Genomic DNA, 15381 nt, shown 5'->3' on the forward strand with positions numbered 1-15381 from the left:
TAAAAAATTTTAAAAAGAAACTAGTCCTTTGCCACTGAGGTCTTTTAACCTCTCTGAAAGACTCCTAGAAAACAGTGCTTACCTGTGCCCAGGAGTCTAACTTGAGCAAGAAGCCTCCTTCCAGCTAGGGGTTTGTACTTCTAGCTCTTGATCCTGAATTATTGCTGAAGGGGAAAGAGGAAGGGTGCAAGGAGCTTTCCCAGATGGTAGCATCAGTTATACATAGAAAAAAGAGTTTCTCTACATTTTGTTAAAGGAGGAGGAAGAGAAGAGGGGAGGAGGGGGAGGGAGAGGAGAGGAGAGGAAGTGTGGAAGGGTGGGCAGGGAGATGAAGAAGGTAGAGGCACCTCCCCTTGCACTTCAAAACCCATCCAGGTTGCCTTGCAAATTTCTGGAATAATGTAATTTGCATGTGACTTGAATGACATCCTGGTTGGTGGATTAGAATACCTGGAGAGAGAGAGCGCCCCAGCAGCTAGTGAGACTTTGTAACATAGTGGTGGTTGCCATTGGGGGGGGATCTTGCTGCTAAGGCTTCTAATGTAACAGCCCTCTGATGTGTTCAGAGACTGCTTTTCCCTCAGAACATTTATGCCTAAACCCCACCACTTGTCAAAATTAGAACAGAAAAATCCCCTCCTGGAGAATTTACTTTAAAAGATTATAGGATGGAGCTGGGGAAAACAGAGACTGAATCAAAGAGATGAAATTTTTATTAGGAAAAAGTTAACACATATACAATAAATCCAGCTACAGCAATCACCAACTCTTGGCCAATCACATTTGTCCCCTGCCCCCACTTCCTGTCTTCCCCCCTGGATTATTTTGAGTAAATCCCAGCATTGTGCATTTTTAATCTGTGTATTTCAGTGTGTGCCTCTAAAAGATAAGAATTCTTTTACAAAAGACAAAACCATAATACATAATCATACTTTAAAAATCAATAATAATTCCTCAATATAACCAAATATCTCATTATTGAACTCTCCACTTCTTCCCACCCCACCTCCAGGTGTGAGTGCGCACTCTCACACCCCATGCACTCCCTCCCTCTGTCTCTCTCTCTTTCCTTCACAATTGATTTGTTTACATCAGGATCCAAACACAGTCTACTTATTGCATTTGGTTCCTATGCAGATGTCTCTTAAATTTTATTTTCACTGACAGATTTCTGTCTCTATTTTTCCCCCTTTACACTGTAAAGTTTCCCAAGGTCTGGATTTGCTGGGGCCACTGAGCACATTCCTCATCCTCTGCATTTCCTGATGATTGGCTGCTAAATCCTGAGGCTTGGTCTTGGGTTCTCGTGTAGCTTAGTTTTGACTTAGTCAAGGTGTATGTTCCTTCAGCAGGAGGCCTATTGTGCTTGGTTGTCTCTCTGCGCTCTTAACAGACATTGATGATGTTTTGCCCCATCTTATTCCAGTAAGGGTTTCCAAAAACGGAATATTTTATTTTATTTTATTTTATTTTATTTTTTTCTTTTTTTTTTTTTTTAAACAGAACATTTTAATTCTTTCATTTGTTCTTTATTTACTGGCTGAAATTGGTTCTATCAGACAGCTATTTGTGGTTACCCTGAGGGACAGACAATTCATACGGGAAAGACAGGATAAAGATTTGACTCTTCCCCTTACTTACCAGTTTTCAAAATAATAAATTATTTCCCTGTCATCTTCCAAAAGGACAGAAGGGGTTTTTTTGTTTGTTTTTGTTTTAGTCTTTGTGAGCTCATGAATTTTTACATATGCAGTGTGATTCAGTCCTTTGTGGCTAATTCTTGTTAATCCTCGAATGGTCCCATTGTTGGCCATTGGGATCTTCTCTAAATTGATTCCTGAATCCTTTTGACATGACTCCATTAGCCTTTGATAGCTTCCTTGTTTTCTGATATGAGTAGATGGCCAGGCTTATCTTAAATATTTCTTGCCCTAGCCTTGAAATCAGTCATTTCTCTAAAGAGCTTGGTTTTCTTTAGCAGTAAGTGGTATTTAGAGAGCACAGTCTGGGCAGTTCCAGTTTTTAAGACAATGTTTTTTATTTAATTTGAAAATAAAGTATAAGTGTTAATAATTAGCAATTTTAATTCAAGGACTCTATGAAAAAGCTGAACAAGGATGCTCTAGAATAGCGCTGCTTAATAGAACTTTCTACAATGATGGACATATCCTGTATCTGAGCTATCCAATATGGTGGCTACTAGGTGCATGTGACTATTGAGAGCTTGGAATGTGGCTAGTACAACTGAGAAACTGATTTTTAAGTTTAATTTTAAACTAATTTAATTTTAAATTTAAATAGTCATATGTGGCTCTTTAATACTTTATCAGACAGTGCTAGAAATCTAGAATCCCAGTGATTAAATTCCACAACTATGTTTCATTAAGCACCATCCCTGTGCAAGATAAAGAACTAAGTAGTATGCTATCATTCCTGCAAGAATCTTTCAGTATATTATAGTAAAGGGAATAAGATAAATCCCCTAATAATTTTAGTGTAACCACAATGGTACTTGCTAGCCAGGTTGCAGTGCAGTGAGAATTCTGAAAAAGAGAAATATATGTTGTAATCTGGTTGGGATGGTCAGAAGTGGATTCATGGAGAAGATTACATTGAAAGATACTTTTTTTTCTTTTGAACTGTGACCTTCGTTATTTTATTTTTATTTTACATTTTTTAGGCTTTTTGGAGTTTCAGAAAAATAGACTTTATTTTTTGAGACAGGTAACTGAGAGGAAATATAGGATTCTCATTTACCCAGCACCCTAACACATGCACAGCCTCTCCTGTTAGCAAAATCCCTCACCAGAATGGTTCATTTGTCACAATCAGTGAAACTATATGGATGCATCATAATCACCCAAAGGCCATAATTTACATGAGGGGTCGTTCTTGATGTTCATTCTGTGGCTTTAGACAAATGTATAAGGACATGTATCCATCACTCTAATATCATACAGGTATTTTCACTGCCCTGAAAATTCCCTGTGCTGTGCCTATCAACCTCCCCATCCCTACTGCTGGGCAACCACTGACCTTTTTACTGTCTCCATAGTTTCAGTTTTTTTTTTTTCCAGAAGCTCATATAGTTGGAATCATCTAATATGTAACCTTTTCAGATTGGCTTCTTTCATTTACTAACGTGCATTTAAGATAGTTCCATGTCCTTTCATTGCTTGCTAGCTCATTTCTTTTTAGTGCTGAATAATATTCCATTATCAGGATGTACCACAGGTTTTATCCATTCACCTACTCAGAGACGTCTCATCTCATTTGGTCCCAGGTTTTGTCAATTATGAACTGCATTATGAAAGTTGCTATAAATACCCATGGGTAGGTTTGTGTATGGACATAGTTTTCATTTATTTTATTTTATTTTATTTTATTTTTTAAACATTTTTTTTTTTTTTTTTTTTTTTTTTTTTTTTTATGATAGTCACACACAGAGAGAAAGAGAGGCAGAGACGCAGGCAGAGGGAGAAGCAGACTCCATGCACCGGGAGCCCGACGTGGGATTTGATCCAGGGTCTCCAGGATCGCGCCCTGGGCCAAAGGCAGGCACCAAACCGCTGCGCCACCCAGGGATCCCCATAGTTTTCATTTTATATGAGCAAATAAGAAGTACAATAGTTGGATTGTATGATAAAATTATGTTTAGTTTTGAAAAAAAAAAAAAACCAAACTACCAAAGATGCTTTTAGAACTATAGTACCGGTGGTAGTAGTAATAATAATAATATCTTTCATTTGTTGAGTATATGCTCTGGACCAAGAACTTGATATATATAATAACTCATTTAACTCAACCCTAATAACCTTATAATGTGGGCTTTTTTTTTTTTACGAATTTATTTATTTATTTTTAAGATTTTATTTATTCATTCATGGGAGGCACACACACACAGAGAGAGAGAGAGAGAGAGAAAGAGAGAGAGGCAGAGACATAGCCAGAGGGAGAAGCAGGCTCCATGCAGGGAGCTGGATATGGGACTCGATCCCGGGACTCCAGGATCACGTCCTGGGCCAAAGGCAGGCGCTAGACCGCTGAGCCACCCAGAGATCTTCTCTTTATTTATTTCAGAGAGAGAGTGTGTATGTACGCGTGAGCAGGGGGATGGAAAGAGGGAGAAGGAAGGAAGAGTTTCCGCTAAAGGTGAAGCCAGAAGCGGGCTCAATCTCCCTTCTGGGACATCATGACCAGAGCCAAAACCAAGATTCAGACACTCAACTAACTGAGCCACACAGGCGCCCCTAATGCAGATGTTTTTTGTTGGCTTGTTTTTTAAAGATTTTATTTATTTATTCATGAGAGACACAGGAGAGAGGCAGAGACATAGGCAGAGGGAGAAGCAGGCTCCCTACTGGGAGCCCAATACAGGACTCAATCCCAGGACCTTGGGATCACACCCTAAACCAAAGGCAGACGCTCAACCATTGAGCCACCCAGGCACCCCTAATGTACATGTTTTTAATCTCCACTCTACAGAGGAGCAAATGCAAGCTTTAAGGGAATAATGACTTGCTCACAATACTCCCAACTCCCAAGTAAAACTGGAATTCAAACCCAGGTCTGTCTCACTCCAAAGCCTCTGTCCTTCCCTGCTGTGTCTAACTCTCAGACCCCAAAGGTTTCACAAAAACTTCAAAAATGTGCCGAATTGTCTTTGACTCTTGGAGCCCTCCTGAATAAAGATAACTTTCCTTCTGTACCTCTGAAAGCCCACTTGCAAAGAAGCAGGAGGATCTGCTTCCAAGAGTAGAGGGGAAAAGCCAAGGTGAACATGGAGGGAAAGCCCAGTGTAAGTAGCAGAGCGGATGGCTCTCAGGGTCCCAGGTGAAGCTGTCTGAACACCTCTGAACACCTCTGTCCAGCCCCTCAGCACTTCTCTCCCAGCCTCCCTGTTTTTTTCTCCCCACAGTTGCTTGAGCTTGGGGTCTCTGATTCTTTCTAAAGCTTGTACCCAGTTTCTGCTTCCCTGCCCAATCCTGTGAGTTGGCCTTTGTAATGCTGTCTGTACGTCTTCCAGTGTTTCATCTGAACACTGTCTTTCCCACCTCCCTTACTGCCAACTTTGCCCCAACCCTGGGCCTTGAAAGGCTTCCTGGAGCCTGGTTTTAGTGGAAAGCCCCAGGCTCATCTCCTCATCTGTAAAATGAGGATATTAACAGTACTTGCTCATAGATTTCTTTTGCAATGGCTTTTTAAAATTTTTCCTTTAAAAAAAACAACAACAATCTCTTTGCCCAACCCTGGGCTTGAACTCACAAGCCCAAGATCAAGAGTTGCATGCTCTGCCAACTGAGTCAGTCAGGTGCCTGTCTCATGGATTTCTTAGTAGACTAACATGAGATAAAACTTGTATAACTTTTAGGATAGCACCTGGTATTAGTAAGCATTCAATTGTGCTCGCTTCGGCAGCACATATAGTAAGCATTCAATACATATTTGCCATTAATAATAATGATTACTCAAGCAATGGATAGATGGCCCTTGGTTTGGAAGAAACCTGGAACAAGTAACGTTGTAATTGGGGTACTGTAATTTGGTTGAGTGCTAAGAGTTCTAAGATAACTGGGTTCAAGATCATGGTCTTCTTTTTACCTGTCAGGTGGCCTTGGGCAGTTACTTAATTTTCTGGAGCCTCAGTGTCCTTGTGTGTAGAGTGAGAATCATAACCTGCTGCTGCCTCCTGGCCTTTGCACTGCCATTCCCTCTGCCTGGATGTTCCTACCAGAGCTCTGCATGGCTCACTCCCTCACTTCATTCGGGTCCCTGCTCAAATGCCATCTCCTCAGAGAGCCTCCCCTGACACTGTCACTAACCCCTGCTCTAACTCTTTTATAGAGCTTATTATGACCTCATATTATCATACATGTACCATGGGCTGTCTCCCTCACCTCCTCACAGAAGTTCAAGCTCAAAGAGGTAGGGGTACTAGGTCTAGCTTGCTCACTCCTGGGATTCTAGCTCCAAAGATGGCACCTAGGATGTAGTTCAGTCTCAATGAACATTGTTGAAAGAGAAAATCAAATCATATAAGAAGGTCTTTTCAAAGTGTACAGAGACCTAGAGGCATAAATGTGTGCACATAGTTTCTGGGCCATCTGGAGAACAATGTGAAAGGTCTATAGATTGAATTCAGCAAGTTGAAACACCTAAAATGTTCAGCATTGCTGAGAGAGGCATCTTTTTAGAACCATACTTTATTCTATTGGTTTGTGATGGGCTTTAAGGAACCCTGCCAGCACCAAAGGGAGACAAGGCCAACCATGATGGAAGTGCTCTAGTCATTTCCTTGGGGTGCTAGCCAATCCAGTGATGTACTTCTCTCTATCTCAGGCCCTTCCTGCACCTGAGGGCTTGGAGAGGCCTCTCTACTCCTCGCCTCCTTGTAAAGGACTTAGAGAAATTGACCAGGGCCCACCTGGACTTACACCATCCTCTGACTATAAAACTCACCACCTCTCCCAGGGAGTTTGCTTTTATTTTATTTTATTTTTAAGATTTTTAGAGAGAGAGAATGCATGAGAAGGGGTAGTGGCAAAGGGAGTTAGAATCTTGAGCAGCCTCTGCAGCTGACTGCAGAGCCCCTTGTGGGGTTTAATCTCATGACCCTGAGATCATGACCTGAGCCAAAACCAAGAGTCAGATGCTCAACCGATTGAACCACCCAGGTGCCCCAGGGAATTTGCTTTTAAAGCTAATCCTTGGGAAGCCTGGGTGGCTCAGCGTTTGAGCGTCTGCCTTTGGCTCAGGGGGTGATCCTGGAGTCCTGGGATCAAGTCCCACGTTGGGCTCCCTGCATGGAGCCTGCTTCTCCCTCTGCCGGCGTCTCTGCCTCTCTCTCTGTGTCTCTTGTGAATAAATAAATAAAATCTCTAAGAAAAAAAAAAAGCTAATGCTTGGCATATAATCTCATGGCCTATAGTCTTACTATCATTTATGCATGACTATTTTAATCATTAGTCAATTATCCTAATAACTCTCCAAAGTTAAATATATGCCCCCAAGTTCACCAGTGGAGAAACTGAGGCTCTCCAGGCTTTGTAGGTTACCAAGGATCACAAACTTGGCAATGACTTCAAAGCCCTGCTCCTTCCTTCATCTGCCCTTCCTTCTGCAGGCTGGACAGTGGAAGCTAGGCTTAGAGGGGAGAGGGCTGAGAGCAAACACACAGTCCTCTTTGGCTGCTCTTGCTCACAGTAAGAGGATATGTTTCCAAAGGGCTGCTGGCAAATAATTTCGAGGGTTTGGCTAGCCTGAAATAACCGATCTATTTAGAGGTTTGAAGACCAGGCAGCAGAGGCTAAATAAGGTAAAGTGTCTGTCAAGAGTGGAGGCCCAGGGAGGAGAAGAATAGAATATTAAAAAACTCATGGTTCATGTCATGTTTTTCTTTACCCGAGGCTCTTTTAAAAAGTATGCTACAAATAGAAATCATTGCTGTCCTCACCTTAGGATACAGAAATTGTGCTACAAGGCCGGATGAAACACACACACTATAAATGTCACCATAAATATAGATTTAAATATAAATACAAATTTAAATATAAACATAAATATATAGTGTATACATATTTTTGGTTTCTGATCTACAACTAAACAGCTTCGGAAAAAGTAGGTTGATTATATGTAATTTGGGGGAAGATGGAGAATGCTTAGCCAGAGCTTCATGTTCAGATTATGGGTATAGGAATTCAGGGATTTCTCCTATAGGAAGTTCAATTTTTAGTAATCATAGTAGCTGTCACTTATGTAGCACCTTTTATGTGTCAGGAACTGGGCTGGCCCCTTCCCATACTTTTTACACTTAATCATCACAATCCTATTTTCCATTTTATTGAAGGACAGGTAGATGTTCAGAGAGATTAAGCAACTCACCCAAGGTCACACAGCAGAGCCAGGTTTTGAACTAAGACTACAGAGTATAAGATGCACAAGGGTAGGAAAGCTGTGTTTGCCAGTGTGTTACCTGATGCCCAGAATGGAGCTAGTCACTGCAAGTGCTAAATAAATGCTAAAATGAAAAATGAATGTATGAATAAACGAATGAACGGCTCCAACTCCTGTATCCTCAGCAACGCTGCTAAACTTCCTTCTCACTTTTTTTTTTAAGATTTTATTTATTTATTCATGAGAGATACAGAGAGAGAGAGAGAGAGGCAGAGACACAGGCAGAAGGAGAAGCAGGCTCCATGCAGGAAGCCTGATGTGGGACTTGATCCCAGGTTTCCAGGATCAGGCCCTGGGCTGAAGGCAGGTGCCAAACTGCTGAGCCACTCAGGGATCCCCTTCCTTCTCACTTTACTCCGCACCTGCCAGCATCACTTGGCATCTGAGTTGAGTCCCCTCTGCATCTAAGGTAGAATAAATCTGACGTAGGTGTCCTTGCCTCCTTTTATCAATCTTTGGTGGGGCGCAGAGGGCAGTGCAGGAATAGCTTGGCTGCGTGTTTGCGTATCTCTATGAACGGATCAGGGTGGGAAGTATGGACAGAAGAGAGGTCCACTCTGCCTATGTCTGCCAGCGAGTTCTCCCACTTGTTGCGGTTGCTGCCCTTGTGAAGAGAACCGAGGACTCTGGACCTTACAAAGTCTCCTAACCTCAAAGAAAGGAAAGAGGAAATGACGGGCAGCTTCCACTGCAAGAAAGAAAAGCAGAAATCCAGTAAGAAACAGAAGTTCTCTGGCAGTGCCTTGTTATAGTTCCTCAAACTGGAACTGAAAGTCAGGGGGGTGTCATAAAAATCTCACAGTACTGGAAATCAGGAGATCAGGGTCGAGTCATTGGCTGGCTTTGTCATTGACTTGGATAAGTCATTTTTCTGCTTTGAATTTTAGTTTCTTAACTATAAAATCTATAAAATAAACAATTTGGACTAAAACCCTGCACTCAGGAGTGTAGAACGATGGGTGTGTGTGTGTGGGGGTGTGTGTGAGGTATTTTTGGTGGACATATGATTGATGAGTAGCATTTGTGTGTGTGTTGTGGGGGGTGGAGCCGGGGATGCTAAATGTATTCAGTGCTTAAGACCACACAATGAGAAACTGTCCCACTTAGAATCTGGAATGATAATTAAGAACCGCTTCATTGCTAAAATACTGTGATTCTATTCTAGCTGCATGGATTTGAATCATCCGAGTCACATGATGAAAAGAAATGAGATTCGGTGTAAAAGAAATCAGAAGTAATGTGTATTATATATTTCTAAATGCCTGCCAATGTACCTTCTCTGAATGTCAATGCAGTTTCTTTACCTGGAGCGCATCTCTCACCACTGTCCCAGGAAGCAGGAGGGAGCTGGCCCCAGACAGGAAGCGTCCTCAGCAGTCACTCTGGGACAGGAAGGGTAAGCAAAAAGCCCTTTTTGGCACTGCAGAAATGAAGGCTGTGAGTGGAGTGGGTGACAGGTCAGTGGTGTAGAAAGGGCTGAGAGAGGCAGCCAGAGCAATGGGCCTGAGAGCAGGCACCTTCTCCCAGGGCCTGAGGGTTTCCCACCTGGAGGGGAGGAAGGGGCTGGGATGCTCAGGGAGCAGCTCACGATGGGAGGCTAGGTAAGACACAGACTTCAGCTGTGGGCCTTCCTATGAGAAGTGGAACCAAATCCTCCTCAATGGATACTTTCGAGGGACTCACTTACATCACACTGCCACCGCCCAGAAGGCCAGTGAATTTCCACAGATGAGCACTTCCTTCCCCACCAGGCAGAGCTAGCTAAGCTTTACCCCATATCCGGATGCCATCTTTGTTGGTGCTGTCTTGTTGAGATGTCGCACGCACCCAGAGAATTATCCAGATCGTCAGCGTACAGCTTGATGAATGTTTACCTATGTACCCACCACGCAAATTAGGATATAGATCATGTCAGCACCTAGAAAACTCTCTTGAGCTTCCTCCCAGGCAATGAGCCCCGCCAAAGATAGTCACTTTTTAACTTGATTTCTAAAGCATAGCTTTTGAACCTCACATGAGCAGAATCATACAGTGTGTGGTGTTCATTGTCTGGCTTTCTTCACTCAGTATTCAACCACTGGCAATTCATCCATGCTGTTGCATTAGGAGTTCAATTTTTCCTCACTGCTGGGTACTATTCCATTGTACGATTATGCCACGATTTATGTACGATTAAAGCATAATGTATTCATTCTACTGTTGGAGGACATTTGGGGTGAGTGGAGTTTCCATCTTGAGAAAGAGTAAAAAGTATGGAAACCTCTCAAGATGAGAAAACAGTCCGTTTAGGGAATTTGACCCTGAAAGAGACCATTTTAAACTAGAAGCAGCAGAATGACCTTCAGTTGTCAAGTTTGCATTTTGTCTACCATCTACAGAAATGGGGACTCCAGGAGTTAAATGAGGTCAGGAAATGGAAGATTTTTTAAAATTTATTTTTATTTATTTTTAAAAGATTTTATTTACTTATTCATGAGAGACCCAGAGAGAGAGGCCAAGACACAGGCAGACGGAGAAGCAGGCTCCCTGCAGGGAAGCCTGATGCGGGACTGGACCTGAGGACCCTGGGATCACGGTCTGAACCGAACGCAGCCGCTCAACCACTGAGCCACCCAGGTGCCCCTGGAAGGTTTTTTTTTTAAATCACATTTTGGTACATCTGAATTGAAAAGTGTAAATTCTGGCCCTGCTACTATGACTTTCCGATAAGAAAAAGTGGTGCACACAACAGGCTTCAGGCTTCTTGAGGCAGTAGACCAGCTGTTGCCTTACTATTAAGCACCAACAACTTGGAAAGAGATAGATTTGAGAGGTGGTTTGTTAAAAACAGGATGAGTTCAGGGGAAACTATTCAGAAGATGTGGAAAATCTGAGTGAACACCTCCACTGGGGGGGCAGAGCTGGGCTCACAGGGGACTCTGACAGAATTGAAGTCGGCGGTGCGACAGTTGTCAAAGAAAACACCAGCCTAATTCAGAAAGGTGCACAATTAGTCACCCTGCAGTGGTCAAGGGATTTTGTAGCTGTTCTGACTAATTTCAACTTGTTTCTCTTAAGAAAAATGGGAGGCATTTGGAAGGATCTCAAATCAAATAATCTCGATGATTTAGGAAAAGAAACATGAGCCCAGGGTGAAAAAGTTAATGGAGTTAGGATTGTTGTTGCTGTAACAAAAGACTTTGCTCTCTGTAGAATGGGTATTGCAGTCCAGGAAGGAAAGCGTTGGCATCCTTTTGCGGCAAAGTTGGCATAGCTCTCCCTCAATGCCTTTATACACCTGATCGGGTGGTAAGAAGAGGACACAGGTGAGTTGTGTATCTTCCCCTCTGTGGTGTACAGGACGTGTCCACAAACACTTCCACTCAGCTTTTCTCCGGCACACAATAGGACTGTTTTTGCCTGCCCACTTGAAGATAAGCACAGTCATGGAATGTCCTTTGGCTAATGACATATGAGCAGAAGTGACATGTTTAAAGCATCAGCTTTATGAGCCAGTGATTTTTCCCCAGAGACTTGTTCCTCTCTGTCATGGTTCCAGGGACTGGGCTCCAGAGGGAGTAAGATCCCCAGCCCATCCTTGATGGATGTTTTTGTGGACAAGAAATATGCTGCTTTTCCTTCAAGCCACAAAGATTATTTGTTTTCACAGCATAAGCTAGCCTACCTGGAACAATTAAGTTGCTTACCAGAGTCTCTAGAAATGGTCACTTGATGTGCTCCTATGATGTGGCCTCTTACACCCAACTGTAAGCCATGGGCCTCTGATCAAAGGCCAGTCCATCGATTCTTTCTCAGGAATCAGAATGCCAAGAGATGACAGGGACGATGGGCATTCCATAGTAGTAGCTACAGTTAAGAGGATACGAAGGACAGTTTGGACTGAGCCATGCTGGGCCAAGCACAAGGCCAATGCAAGACAGCTGCCCTGTAACAGGGAATGGCAAATGCAGGGACTAACGTGAGAAAAGGAAACTGAGAAAGGAGGTACAGTCCCCAAATAGCCCCAGTTGTGATTTTCCAGTTCATTCCTATAGGGTTGATTGTACTTTGTTTCCTGTTTTTAGTTTCTATGAGATCCCTATAGACTAACACTGCCTCCCGAACACACACCCCCTTCTTGCTTGAAGCAGTCCAGGGTGTTTCTGTGCTTTCCAACAAGAACCCTCATGAGAACAAAGTAGAAACAGCAGCAGAGAGTTAATGGTAGCTGCTAACACTGGCTAATGCTTACTGTGCACCAGGCACTCTTGCGAGCACTTCATGAGTAGTAGCCCATCTCACTCTTACAGTGATATTATGGGGTATGTGCTTTCAGCATTCTCTCTTTTACAGATAAGGAAACTGAGGCATGGAGAGGTAGAGTGCCTGTCCCCTATCCCCCCTATCACCTTGCTACTAAGTGGTGTCTGATTTTAGATTCTAGACTTTAAACCATTATGCTATAATGAACTTCTAAATGCCATTGGTGATGTTTTGTTGGCAAGACATTTTTGAGATGCTGCTTCAGCATGTTTAAAGTTAAAATGATTGTTATTTATTTTATTTTATTATTTTATTTATTTGAGAGAGAGTGCCAGGGGGAGGGACATAAAGGATAGAGAGGGAGAGAGAGAATCCCAAGCAGACTCCCCACTTTGTGCAGAGCCTGATGTGGGGCTTGACCCCAGGACCCTGAGATCATGACCTGAGCTGAAACCAAGAGTCAGATGCTCAACCGACTGTGCCACTTGGTGCCCCTATTGTTATTTATTTTAGGTGTGACAAGTATTGTCTTTAGAAATGCATACTAAAATATTTACGGATAAAAAACTGATGTCTGGGATTTGCTTCAGGTAATGGGAGGGAACAGGGAGTGGGTGGCAGTTTAGATAATCCATGGTTAAACATGAGCTGGTCATTGTTGAAGCTGGGTGGTGGATACATGATAATTTTTATGTCACCCTCTGCTTTTTTATGTGTCTGAAATTTTCCGTAGTAAAATGTAAAAAACAAACCAACCAATAAACATACAAGAAGGCCTGGAAAAGACTACGACTGGCACAAAATTTAAAGGCTGCATTTTGCTTATCTATACTATTTTCCTTCTAGTGCAAGGGTCCTCAAGCTATGACCAGTGGTCCAAGTGTTTTTGTACAGTTTATAAGCTATGAATGGTTTTTAGTAATTGAAAAAGTACCCACTTAGTGTTGATAAATAAAGTTTTATTGGAACATATTCCTGCCCATTTGTTTTTATCTTATCTGTGGCAGCTTTCACACTACAGAGGCAGAATTGAGTTACTGTGACAGAGGCCCCATGGGCCACAAAACCTAAAATATTTACTGTATGGTTCTTTATAGAAAAAGTTTGCTGGCCCTCTTTTAGAAGGGGATTTATTCATGCATAACTTTGTTTTTAAAAACCAATAAAAAGAAAAAACAATATTTTCTTTTTTCATTAGGCAAGTAATACAAGACCATTGTAGATAATTTGGAACATACCAGAGTATGAAAAAGGAAATGAAAATTATCCACCGGGTACCCATTTCTAAAATCTTCCCCCTTCCCTCTCATTGACCAACTGTTGACAAAATGAAAGCTGCTCTGTTTCAGGAAAAAGTAAGGATTGTTTTTCTGGTGCACCATTGGACAAGAACTGCAAGCGAACATATGCTGTGACAGGGAGACACCTGAAAGGATTTGAAAGAGGCCATCTGGGATCTTGTTGGATTTAAACTGTAGGATAAACTTCCCATCACATCTCTAAACTCCTGTATAAATAAAACCTAGTGGGAGGGCATTGTAGTGAACGTTCAACATAGCAGTAAGAACTGATACTTGGGGTGTGAATCCAGTTAACAAGTTCCTGGGGAAAAAATAACAACCTTTATTTTATTTATTTTTTGAAGATTACATTTTTTAAAGTAATCTCTATACCGAACATGGGGCTGTAACCCACAACTCCAAGATCAAGAGTCGCATGCTTCTTCAACTGAGCCACTCGGCCAGCCACTCCCAAGATAACAAACTTTAAAACTGACTCAACCAGGTGCCTGGGTGGCTCAGCTGGTTAAGCATCTGCCTTTGCTCAGGTCATGATCCCAGGATCCTGGAATCGAGCCCCACATCCAGCTTGCTGCTCAGCAGGGAGTCTACCTCTCCCTCTGCTGCTCCCCCAGCTTGTGCTCTCTCTCTTTCATTCTATCAAATAAATAAATAAAATCTTAAAAACAAAACTGACTTAACCCATTTCCTAGCAGCACACTAGCCAAAAGACAGAAGCCACCCAAATGTCCACCAACAGATGACTGGATAACAAAACGTGATAAACATGCAATGGAATACGAACTCAGCCATACACAGGAAGGAAATTCTGGCACATGCTGTGATGTGGATGAACCTTGAGGACATTATGCTAAATAAAAAAAATAAGCCAGTCACAAAAGGGCAAATATGATGTGATTTCACTTCTATGAGATATCTACAGCAGTCAGGTTCATAGAGGCAGAATGTAGAACAATGCTTCCAGGACCTGGAGAGAGGAGGCAATAGGAGTCACTATTTATGGGGACCGAGTTCCACTGTGGGATGATGAAAAAGCTCTGGAGATGGTGGCAGTGGTGGTTGCACAAAATGTGAATGTATGTAATGCCATTGAACTGCTCATTTAAAAATAGTTTAAGTGGTAACCTTCATGCCATGTGTGTTTTACTACAATTTTTTAAAAATGACTTAAATTTTAAATAGTTGAAAAGTGATAATAGTAGGCAAAGAAGCCAAATTTTAGCAGCAAAGAGTTCTATTAACTAAAAAAATGTCTTAAGCCTGCATGATTATTATCATGCTTACAGGTGGTTACTGATGAGGAGACGATATGGAGCTTCTGGACTGGCAGTGAGAGTTTGCGTTCGGTATTTGAAGGTTCAGGAATAGGTCTGCCTGGGAAATCAAAAACTTGATTCTTCTGGTTCAGTGATTTTATAATAATGCCAAGAGAATGGTCTAAAGGAAAAGTCAGAGCTGTCATAGTTGTATCACCCATGATCTGACTTTTCATCATTTGCATGCTGCGCTTACAAGCCTGATTTTAGTAAAATTTGCTCAATTTCTAATAACCCACTGGGATTATGGCCATTGCCCACATCATTTAGGGACTGAGTATTGGCCCAAGCTGCTGGGCAATTCTTGGCTACCCCAAGCCACCAAGTGTGTGCACTCTCCCTTGTGAATGACTGTATGGTCAGGTCAGCTAAGCACGCACACTGGAAAGATCCAATGTCTGGTTCCCTGTGGGAAAGCCCTGGAGAATGGGATGGGCTGCTGTCATCCACAGCCTAACAAATGCCAAGTTATATCCTAACCATAAATTAGAGTGGAAAAGATTTTCCCACGTGGTGATGAAGAGGAGCCATTGACTATGCCTGATGTGAAGCTGTGTGATCAGATGCCA

This window comes from Canis lupus, chromosome 19 (genome assembly GCF_048164855.1).
Source record: "Canis lupus baileyi chromosome 19, mCanLup2.hap1, whole genome shotgun sequence".
NCBI classification, from domain to species: domain Eukaryota; kingdom Metazoa; phylum Chordata; class Mammalia; order Carnivora; family Canidae; genus Canis; species Canis lupus.